Raw genomic sequence first — 12,921 nt, 5'->3', positions numbered from 1 at the left:
GAACATGAACTCATATATTTACATATTTTTGGGAGTCGGGAGGGCTGATAATTTATTCTGGGAAATTACTCAGACCTACGAATTGACCTAACAACCTCGCGCGTGCATGGTTGTGGTGTATATTGTGTAATATTGAAGTTAAAAGCATCAATCTGGTCCACTTTGAGAGCAACATTAAGAAATCTATGGATACATCTCTCAATATGTCCCATCATCTCCCATATGAAACAGAACTGTAAGTAGATTTTCTTTTTCTTTATGGATACTTTACAAATCACTCCCCTTTCAAATTGTATTCTTGTTTATTAATAACAACTTTTTTTCTCAGTCTTTCAGGAGAGAGCTCTCTAAAGCTCTCCCCCCCGCGGCCGATTACACAGTAAATTCCGATGTTAATAAAAGCACACAGAAGCTGTGTACGTTTTTTGGGAGTTTGATTTATTTTAAATTAACACAAATATAAATTTAAAACCTATAATTGCACACTACCATTATTTCAAAAAAAGAACAATTTCACATAAACCTCTGGTTTTTACTGGGGCAGTTCAACTTGATTTTGGGGGGGTATGTGCCATAGTTTATGGGCGCTGTACGCAATATAGGCGTAGTTCTGTTAGTATAAGATAATAAGATGTACTTTGTTGATCCAAAATCGGGAAATTGTGTTGTTTATGAAATGTAAAAAAAACTTCTTTTTTTTTTCTCCCCAATTTTCGGCGCCCCCTATGGGTTGATGCGCCCTTAGCATTCACCTATACTGCCTATGCCGAGGGCCGGCCCTGATCTCACCTCTATTAACTCCCCGAAGAACCAGGTTCAATTAACTGCTGTTTCAATTCAGGCGACCCTCTAAATCTGTTTAAGGGTGCAATCTTACCTTTGAAGCAGGAGAGGAGAGCGCAGATGTCTTTTAAGTTGTCCCAGTTCAAAAGGTGGGATCAGTTTATTTGAAGAAAAATAGGTCCACACTTGAACAGGGTTTTACCTTCTCTCGTTACAACATGACAATCATACAGAATATTTCATGCTGTGGTCAATTACTAATAGGAAACCTCAATTCACATTTATTACACTAAATTGTAACTTCAACTGCCCAATTCAGTTGTGATATTAAAATCTCCCGACATAATTTAGAGGCATCTCCTCATAAAAAGGTTGGTGATACCCCTCGCTATTGCGTGAAGGGTCTGCTTTATGCGCTCCACACAGTAACCCTGCTGCGCGCTGACTAGCGCAACCCCCCCATTCATAAAGTCAAGTACCCCTCAAAAGGTCCGGTTTATTTCATTTTAAGGATGCGCACCAAGCAACTTCTCCAGGTGCTCCTTTGAGAACCAGGGCAAAAAAGTTATGTGCACCCCTGGCTATAATCTTTCAACAAACAATTCGCTCCGCATTCAACAAAGAAATTCGAGAGATATTTACCAAGTTTGAGAGAACCTTTAACGAGGACAAACCGGGAGAGAGTATACCAGGGTAACCCCCCCCCCCTCTCTCTCTCTTTGCTCCCTCTCCGCCAGTGTCTTTATGCTCAACAACAGGATATAAAAACCTAAGACCCCTCCTCCATACCCATATTTGTGGAAACTGGGCGTGGCCTCTGATGTACAGGACTGGACATGACCAGACATATTCTATGGCTATGGCATAAGACACACCTTCCCATGTTTGTGTAAAAAGGTCATGACCTCTAGTGTGCAGGACTGGAAAATATTATTCTCGGCTATGACGAAAACACCTTTTTGGGGCCTCAGTTATTTTTCGCTAAGTCAGGAGCCCCCCTCCTCTCTTATCAGTAACACCCATAAACCATTATAGTCCTTACTCAACTTAACAAACCACTTGTGTTTTGTTTATACTGTAAATATAGAAAATCATAAGAAGCATTTTCATTGTGGGTTTATACAAGAATATAATTGATTATATTTGACTTTCGTTTGAAGTATTCAACCTAATATGGAGATCTCAACAATATAGCAGAGGTAAAACATAACAAACAAAAAATAACTGAAATACAAAGTGAAAGAATTAAGAGACAAACAAAAATCTAAGCATATACATTGAAGCTGATTACAAAGCAATGACTCAAAGTTCATATGTTGTCATGGGTTGGATGTTGATATACATTTATACCCCAGTAGATATATATACATAAACACATTATCACTTGTAAACATAAACATATTTACAATAGATAAACATAGACAAATATATTGAGGTGAGGCTCGAGGTGGCCAGGGACTCTAGAAATGTTGCGTGGGTGGAAGAAAGCAGTCCAGTGGATGTTTTTAATGTGTGCACCTCTTGATGTCCTTCAGCTATTCTCCCCTTGGCCTTCATGAACCTCTTCTTCTCTCGACTGCACTGTGCACCGTAATGACCTGTTGGTTATTGTTGTGTGTCCAAACAAGGTAACTTTCACGTTTCTGTCAGCGGCTCGAGAACCCCTGCCAGTGTCTGTATCTCCTGTTTGACAGAACAGTTTCTGATCTTCCTGTAGCAACATATTTCTAAGGCATCTACTCTCTTTTTTATATCTGTGAGCAGGTTTGGCATCCGCAGAGTGCAATGGATGTAATCAATGAGTGCATCAGATTTATTTTAGTAGGAAGGGAAATGTTCTTGCTCTTCCATATCTTTTTTTAGTTTGGCAAGCTGAGCGGTAGCATTGGCCAATCTTCTCACTTCGCAGTCCTATGTGCTCTGCTCGTTCATATATAGACCCAGAGGATACATATAGGCATACTTGTGTTTTACTTTCTGAAAATGTGTCACACCTTTTATAATAGCAGATGCAACATTCCGTTTATTGAGAAGTACATGGGAGAACACTACTTTAAGGGGTTAGTTTGAGTTGCGTGTTTGTCCAGTGGGGTTAAGAAACACACAGGAAGTGCTGAGAGGTCATTGTTTTGTCAGAGTTCGTTGTTTCCTTTGAGGGGTCAGCTGTCACACAGAGGGAAGTACAGTAGCTTATAGGAGATTATTTTCTCTCTGTCCAACCAAAAGCAAAGACTAAAGACATGTCCTCCCATTCCCTTAGCCCAGAGCCAGATGATGGAATTAGGTATCAACATCATTCATACATTCTAAAGACCTTGAAGACATCCTGGGTAATTCCAATGTCAGATTGGATTGTTCACATTTTCATAGGAAATATCCAAATATCATGTGCAAATATGAACTGAACACACATCCATAATAATAATAGCTGTATCTTCACTGTGCTGAAAATTGTTCATTTTTGGAGACATGGACCTTCGGAGCAATAGGGATAACACGGTTCTGGATCAATGTGCCATCAACACAATTACATGGTACTATCATAGCAGACATCAAGGCAACTAGTGTTGGCTTCCAATAGCAAGACACCTTCATACTTATATTATTCACATATAAGCATATCCATTTGTTTACGAAGAAATAAAGTGCTGTAGATGATCCAACATCACGATTCCTAGAGACGACCTAAATAATGGATTAGAGGTCAGTGGCATAGGTGGAAGAAGAGGAACAATTCACAAGCTAAAGTATAGTTAAAAAAATATATGTATACATATGTGTCTACATATATATATATATCCAAAATACTATGAAACCTGAAAATAGGCTTAATAGAGCTCCTTTTATCAAGCAAGACAAGTTGCAAACTTGAGGCTTCTGACTCAGGGATGAAGGACAGAAAGACATGATGCAAAATGTTGTAACTCAAAGTCATCATAAAGAAGTTGGATAACGTCATAATATGGTAAAACATGTCATTCCTCGTGTTATGTATATGAGTTCTCAACCTGCTGATAAGCAGCATGCACTTATATAATGTGACTCAAGTGCTCAAACATTTGATTCAATTATTCAGTGGAAAAGATTGATAGTCCTCCATTTGTTTCTTTTTCAACTGAATTCAAAGCAAGTGCCTCCAAGTTTCTGAGGTTTTGGACCTCCTAAAATCTTTGGAGCCCCCCACACAGGCCAGCACTGCAGGTTAAATACCAGCAGCCAAATCAATCCGTCCTATCCATCAAATATTGACTTCATGGCTCACAATAAAGGGTGAACCTGCATTTTAAGAAGGCTGCTGTATTGATCAGCGACCGAGACATTTTTTGCTGTATTATTATTGTTTGTGAGAAACTGGCAGCAACATCCTGCTGACATTTTGACAAAAGCATCTCTTAGACCATCAATAAAGGCACATTGTTTAAAAGTTTGTATGGCCGGAGGTAGAGTGGGCATCGACCAATCGGACGGTTGGTGTTTTGATCCCTGGCCCTGCAGGAAAACATGAAGTGTCATCGATCAAGGTAATGAACCCAACATTGCGCCTGCTGGCTAAGCCAATGAAGTGAGTGAAGGCTTTTTTCTCCAGATAAGCAGACCATGTATTGTTTGAATGCTGATTCATGTTGTTAAAGGTTTTGGGTGGTTTCAACCAAAAGAAAAGTTCTCTAAATGCAGTCCATTAACCCGTTTTACCTCCATTCAGGAGTACATTTGCAGGTCCGGAAACATTCACGTATGAGAAGATATTCTCCTTTGAGTTGCATCTGAATCCAAAGCTTTCGAAACTGACAACATTACATTAAAAGATGGGTTGGTAGGAAGTAGGACGTTTAAGATTTCTATGATCATCAACAAAGTTCTTAACTCAGAACTTTCACATTTCTCAGTCCTGTCGTTTGTACTCCGCCCCAAGCCCATTGGTTCCTACTGAAAACATGAGTCTTTGAAAGGGTTTAGAGTGACTTCGTGACTCAGCCGCCTCCCAACCAAAGGTCCAAGTTCAAACCGCCAGACGCCTCAGGTGGCCCAGGGGTTTGGGATGCTGTCCTAAGCATGTCACCCCCCACCCCACATTCTGACAGCTCTTCACTGTCACTATCTAATAAAAGCCCAAATGCTCCCAAGCTGAGGATTACATATTTACAATAAATAAATACTTTTCTACATCCAACTCACATGTTTATCATTGCTTTGAGAAAATAGATGATTAATTGACCCCTTTAGAAGTTATCATCAATTGTTCTGGGAATGTCATTTTTGAGCCTGAGGCCTGAAAAACAGGCTCGGGGCTCAACAGGTTAATGGAGACATGTTGAACGTTTTTGTGACTTCATGCCCTCAAGAGGCATTTTGTTGAATTGTTTTGCTTAATTAGAGGTTTTCCTATGTTTTTCATGAAAAATGAAGCAGTGAAGGACTCTTTACCAAGCTCCAAACTAAGTTAAATATCTCAACAACTCTAAAATATATCAAAAATCTGAATACAATTCTAATTGCTGATTATCTTGTGATCATTTTAAAGCTGGAATGAAGTCTCTAGCTGAAAGTATGTGGAAGGAGTAGCATTTGGCGCACGGTGTAGTGTGTGAAAAGAGGATTTGAAGGTTCCTCCCATTGAATATTTCAAAAATGTATAAAATATTTTGAGAAAGTTTCCCATCATGTGCTGAAAAGGCTGAATAGTTTTGATATTTGAATGGTTTCTGTAGCTGAAAGTAGGCTGAAGTTATTCAACGGCAAAATATTCGTTGACATAATAAGAAGAAGAAGATTAAGAAACAGAAGAACTATAGTGCAATTACATTTTGGGTATTAAAACACAAAGAGAAACACTACTACAAATTAAAATGTAATCCACATATTCTCGCAGAGGATGAACGATCCCATTCATTTCCATAGAGCAAGTTTGCACTTATTCAGTGTGACTTTGGAGAGCCTCTGACAGCGCAACATAAGTATGATTAAGTTGCAAATAAGCTTTATAAGCAATATATTATCGTATTATTTACATTTGTATATTTACAGTAAATTACTGGCTAATGTGTACTTCTACAGTAAAAGTGTGAAAATACAAGTAATTACTGTAATGTATGTACAGCAAGGTGCCATAATACCACAGCTCTGTACTGCTATATCACAGTAATTCCATGGGCATGGCAACTGTAAAGTCACAGTATTTAGTTGTACTTTTATTCTAATTTACTGTAAAATATCTACAGTACATTACTGTGAAATATTTACAGTGAATTACTGTGAGATATGTACAGTCAATTACTGTGAGATATGTACAGTCAATTACTGTGAAATCCATGAACCTAGTAGCCAGTAATTTACTGTAATTGTACAGCCAAACATGTTACAGTGTATGATTAAGTTGCAAATAAGCTTAAAAAAAGGTAGACCTTGTTATACGATGCAGAGCTTTGGCCTCTCCAGCATTTCCAGAGAAATGTATAGACATTGGTTGGAAGAAACCCCAAAGGAGACCTTGTGCCCATCTCTCAGGGAACCTAAGTCACTGTATCCGGAAGGATGAACCACTCAAATCCCAAAATATGAAAAACTCAGCCTCGGGCACAGACCGGAGGGGAGTTCTGCTGCAGCCACCTGCTGACAGTGATACAGACATGTGACTATGGTGTTGTTCCAAGCACAGCCAACATGTTGTCCATCCAGATCCAAAGGTGGATCCTGTTAAATGTATTTAATGATTTGATTCATGAATGAACATAACTTATATGCTTAGTGCTTATATAACTGTTATCATGCCAACACGCTGAGCTCTGATTGTAAAGATGTAAACAATATCACCATGTTAGCGTAGCATTTAGCTCAGAGCACCAATGTACCTAATAACAATGCCACAGAGCAGCAACCTGACAGTACACTCCTTGTCTTGTGCAGTATTTAATTTATTTAACCATAATTGGAAGATAAGGCTGTTATTATTAGCTATTAGGGGTGTAACGGTATCCGTATTCGTCCCGTACCGTCACGGTTCGGCACATGCAGTCACACGGCGAATACGCCTTTTTTTACGAGTGGGAAAAAAGTCTGTCACTCAGGGCAGTATTACACTATATATAATCCAGGGGGCGGTATTGCGCCTAAAAGCCAGCCCCCCGTAAATAACAAATGAAGAACAAGAACAAAACACAACAAAACGAACACAATACATGAAGAAGAACAGTTACTATCTACGGCGAGTTCACACAACACACAGGAGCTAGAAGACCCACCTGCTTCGTTTAAATCAGCTGTGTGGGAACATTTGGGGTTCCCTGTGGACTACAACAACGATGGGGTGCGAGTTGTGGATCGGACGAGGACGGTGTGTCGGCGTTGTTCGACAGCGGTGCGGTATGCTAGTGGTAACACGTCAAACATGCTCAATCACCTCCGAGTCAGTCTCAGTCCCCAGCGAGAGGGTTTTCTCGACGGCAGGAGACATAGTTACCGCCAACAGATCCGCCCTCACTGCTGACAACGTAGACAGACTCATCTTTTTGAAGAACAACTTGAAAATAGAGTAAAGCTTGAGTACCTTTATTTAGGCATAATGGCCTCACACACTCACAAGCTAATTACACATGTTAGACATTGCTCCTAAAGGTACAGATGTTATTTTGTTTTATATTTATCATTGTATTCATTTTATATTTTGACATCAGGAGATGTTATACAGTTCTGTATTGCCTTTTGTTGATTGTGATTGAAACACTTCCTTATTATTTATTTTAATATTTTCAAGACATTCTTTTTAGTTGTAGAGCTTATTTAACCTTTTTGTTTGTAATATGGCTGTGTGTGTGTGTGTGTGTGTGTGTGTGTGTGTGTGTGTGTGTGTGTGTGTGTGTGTGTGTGTGTGTGTGTGTGTGTGTGTGTGTGTGTGTGTGTGTGTGTGTGTGTGTGTGTGTGTGTGTGTGTGTGTGTGTGTGTGTGTGTGTGTGTGTGTGTGTGTGTGTAATGTGTAGGTGCATGACGGATCAAATCTGTTGAAGAAGATATTCAAGTGGTTTGCCCACTGGTGGTCTGGGAGTCTGGCTCTTTGTAGCCAGAGATGGTTTTCAGGCCTCTCCAGACTCCGCTGACGTTCCTCTGCAGCAGCTGTTCCTCCATCCTCTTCCTGCAGCTGTTCCTCCATCCTCTTCCTGCAGCTGTTCCTCCATCCTCTTCCTGCAGCTGTTCCTCCATCCTCTTCCTGCAGCTGTTCCTCCATCCTCTGCAGCAGCTGTTCCTCCATCCTCTTCCTGCAGCTGTTCCTCCATCCTCTGCAGCAGCTGTTCCTCCATCCTCTTCCTGCAGCTGTTCCTCCATCCTCTGCAGCAGCTGTTCCTCCATCCTCTTCCTGCAGCTGTTCCTCCATCCTCTGCAGCAGCTGTTCCTCCATCCTCTGCAGCAGCTGTTCCTCCATCCTCTGCAGCAGCTGTTCCTCCATCCTCTTCCTGCAGCTGTTCCTCCATCCTCTGCAGCAGCTGTTCCTCCATCCTCTTCCTGCAGCTGTTCCTCCATCCTCTGCAGCAGCTGTTCCTCCATCCTCTTCCTGCAGCTGTTCCTCCATCCTCTGCAGCAGCTGTTCCTCCATCCTCTGCAGCAGCTGTTTCTGCAGCAGCTGTTCCTCCATCCTCTTCCTGCAGCTGTTCCTCCATCCTCTTCCTGCAGCTGATTCTCCACCTCAGCGCCCTCTGTGCAGTCTTCAGCTCCTCTCTGTTGCCAGATCTGAAGGCCCTCTTTGTGTCCAGGACTTCCTCAAACTCAACTGCGATAAATCTGAAATAATCATCATTGGCCCTAACAAGCTCAACATTGACAGTTTCCCAGTTACACCCCCCCCCCCCCTCACACAGTTACACCCCCCCCCCCCCCTCACACAGTTACACCCCCCCCCCCCCTCACATCCGGAACCTAGGCATCATATTTGCCCAAACCAACACTTCAAACAGATCACCAAGACAGTCTGCGTCTGTTGCCGTCTGGACTACTGCAACCGCCTCCTCTACGGTTCACCTTCAGAAACCATCAACAAACTCCAATACTCAGAACTCCGCCGCCCGTCTACTCACTCACACCCGAATCCGTGAACACATCACCCCGTCCTCATCAAGCTCCACGTGCTCCCCATCCCCACAGCCTTCAGTACAAAGCCCTCCATGACCTGGCCCCATCCTACCTGACTGACCTGCTCCACAGACACACTCGCTCCCTCCGCTCTGCTGCTGCCAACCTCCTGCCCCCCCATCCGGACCAACCTCAAGCCTTCTCCGTTGCTGCACCCACCCTCTGGAACTCACTACCCCAACCCATCAGAGACTCCTCCTCCCTCACCGAATGTCTTTTTTAAATTTTATTATTCTCTGTCAAAGCATCTTTGAGTTTTTACAAAAGCGTTATTTAAGTGTCATGTATTATTTAGGGCTGTCAAACGATTACAATTTTTAATCAGATTAATCACAGTTTAAAAATTAATTAATCAGATTAATCACCATTCGAACTATGTCCAAAATATGCCATTTATTTATGTATATTGTTGTGGGAATGGAAAGATAAATGAAAGAAGGCGGATATATCCATTTAACACACAGTATCTATGTTTATTATAACATTGTTCTGTGTGTCAAAATGACAGACGGCCCACACACCTATCAATCATCAAACCGTGGGGTCTTAATTCATTACGTGTTGATTTCTATCAACGGGGGAGTACTTCAGGAAAGTCGACAGGGGGGGGGGGGGGGCTAGTGGAGTACTTCGTGACCACAGAGTGTGAACGTTGTGATCAGCTGTTTTAGCACAGTTCTCCAGTGAAGGGGGGGAGTCTCCCTCCGCAGCCGGTTGGCGTAGTTTTGGCACAAGTCCGTTGTACAGACCGACGTTAACAGCAGCCCTGTCTGTGCACACGGAGACCGACTCTGTCGTCCGGTGATCTAACCGCCTTCTGGAAAAGCTTCACAAGTGCGTCGGTACGCAAATGCGCTTTGTGACACAAGTGACGGTACGCATTTCAGATTACGCACATCACCTGCGTACCAGTTATGTGCACCCCTGTACCAGAGCCATATTATTACTATTATATGGCTCTGCCCTGTACTACAGCAAGAGTATTCTCCGTCGGGACTTCCTGCAACAACACCACGCCGTTATCAAAGATGTTCTATTGAGAAGACGATCACTACGTGACAAAAGTTTTCAAAACCGTGGCTACTGAAATCAATCTTACTAACTGCTGTCTGTGCAATTTACTCCGCGAGTTGGCAGACTTTATTTTGCTTACTTTAACATCATTTTTCATGGTGGGGCTAAGCCATTTCTTGGTATGGGTGTAGCCTACCCCAGCCATACCCTGGCGCTGCCACTGGTGGCACGTATGTTCTCAGCCTATAGAGTGGTGCAGTAATGTCATGTTTCTTTAGGCCGACCTAGTCAGCATCGCACGAGCTCCCTTGATTGAAAGCAATAGGATTTCCCTCTTTTTTTCCGGAAGAAAGTCACATGCGCCTTTTTGGAACTAAGATTTTATCTCAAACTAAGAACAAGGGCGTATCTGATAAAAATAGGAAAAAGGCTTTTCATTCGTGAGTTAAAAAGTAACAGTAATAAATTGTTATAATAATACCATATAGAAATATCCTTATATTATATTAGTTCATTGAATGTAATTATAAAAAAACCCATTAATAACCATTTCCCCAAATAACCGATTGAAAATAAGCTACAGTCCATTGTGATCATATAACATATCAATTTCACATTAGTAAACTGAATAACAATACATTACATTAAACCTGTCCTAATAACTGTTTGGCAAATCAAAAAAGACTTTAGAACGTTGGGAATGTCAAATATAGCAATATAATTATATACGACAACAGCATATTTCATGCATATCATGTACGTTTCAGATTGATTTGAAAGGACATACTGTACGAGCTACTCTGCCTGGATGACTTGCAGTGAGTGGTAGGAGTCCACATAGGAGTGAGGGATGTGTGCACAGTGTGAGTACGTCTTTCTTTTTCACAGCAGTGGTCCCAGGTGGACCTGTGTGCATCTTCTTTGGGTCAATTGCATGAGCACCTCTGGTCTCCTGCTTTCCAGCGTGCAGCTTGGGGACAGCTCATATTTGAGTATCGTGTAGCGCAGCCATTTCATTTTCTGCCAACGCACTGTTTGTCCCTCTGTGTCTTTGGTTCTGTTTCGGACCGTGTCGTATTTTAATCTCAATTACGATTTTGGCTTGCAACGATTACGAAAACAACGCAATCGAAATAAAACGATTATTTTGCTGCGTGCGCTTTCGCCCCTCCCTAAAAGCCCCCTCGGCCAGGATGTGAGTGACAATAGTTGTGTGAGTTCAGCGCGAGCGAAGATGGCAGAACAAGAGCAACTCGTGACCAAGAAAGGTAAAACCAGTTCCGCTGTTTGGAAATACTTTGGGTTTAAGGAGTCCAACGTGGAACAAAGAATAGTACAGTGCAGCAGGGGCGGACTCCCGTCTGTGCGTTCTGGAGAATCACAGACGGCCGGCTCGGCCCGCTTTTTTTAAACGAGCGTGCCCCCTCGACTTCATCCACCACATCACAGTCGTCAATTGTAATTTAAGTTTAGGACGTGAATTAAAAATCGACTTTGACTTTTGTGTTCACATGGACTCACTATCCCATTCTCCCTCCACTTTCTCCCGACACACTTTGATGAGAAATGTAATTTTGATACGTCTAAAACTAATCCAGGAGATTTTAATTGACAATGTACTTTCGTTGTATGTTGACATTTTTTAGGAACCCATGCAGGACTCACGTACATTCATCAGTAGCGAGTATATTGTGGGCTCCTGATATGCTCCCCTGCGAAATGAACCATTGTAGACCATGGTCTACCATGATAGAACATGGTTCCTTTAACCATGGTATAACCATGGTGGACCATGGTTGGGATATGGCACCAGTCAACCATGGTAGAGCACTGATATAAACCATGGTCTACCATGGTCACAATAGACCATGGTCTACCATGGACATAAACCATGGTCCACCAGACTGGAAATAATATAAATCAATACAAGCTTTTCAATAGTTTCAAGCATTTAATTTTTAAATATTTGTATAGATCATGTTAATTGCAGTTAATTTCATCTACAGTACACTGTCACTCTATAGTTGCACACACACTCATTACATGCTCATTAAACAGTTGGTGAAAATGTAAAGACTATTTTATATACATTCACCAGGTGACGGTGCCTGCATGCGCCTCATTAGAATGATTGTCGACCATGGTTTCTGTAGACCATGGTTTCTTGAGGCCATGGTTCAAATATTCAACAGGCTGACCATGGTTTCTTCCCCATGGTACTGTGACCATCATGGTATTTTGTGGTCAACTATGGTATTACCATGGTTGGCAATGGAATACCATGGTGACCATGGTCAACCATGGTTACGTTTCGCAGGGGCGGTCTGGTAAGGGTGGTAAACACACGCTCGTGCAAACACACCCACTATACTAACCACAGTATATATTTGGTGGTGGTAGTGGTATGTAATTCAGAGGCAGTGCTTGCTTGGTTGATGGATAGCAGCTTCTGATGCTGTGTGTGTGTGTGTGTGTGTGTGTGTGTGTGTGTGTGTGTGTGTGTGTGTGTGTGTGTGTGTGTGTGTGTGTTACACAGTCAGCTATATCTTCAGCTGTAACTTGTAGGGTCTCTGGGATTGTTTCATAGCTAGAGTGATGAATTGTAACCTGTGTGTGTGTGTGTCTGTCAGCTCTGTAACTTGTGGGGTCTTGGGGATACTTCCATAGCCAGTTGATATATAGTCTGGGGGGCTGGCCAATAGGAAAAGTGCTGAGGTTCACAGTGTGTGTGTGAGAGAGTAATATCCCACGGAAGAGAGCGGGCAACATGAGTGATGGACAGAAACCCTCGCTTACATCAATCTGCTTTACACACACACACACACACACACACACACACACACACACACACACACACACACACACACACACACACACACACACACACACACACACACACACACACACACACACACACACACACACACACACACACACACACACACACACACACACACACCACCGTGGCCTCTATTGTCTTGGGCCCTGAGGTGAGTGTGATACAAT

This window comes from Pseudochaenichthys georgianus, chromosome 10, assembly GCF_902827115.2.
Source record: "Pseudochaenichthys georgianus chromosome 10, fPseGeo1.2, whole genome shotgun sequence".
In the NCBI taxonomy this organism is placed as follows: domain Eukaryota; kingdom Metazoa; phylum Chordata; class Actinopteri; order Perciformes; family Channichthyidae; genus Pseudochaenichthys; species Pseudochaenichthys georgianus.
This window is presented reverse-complemented; position numbering follows the sequence as displayed.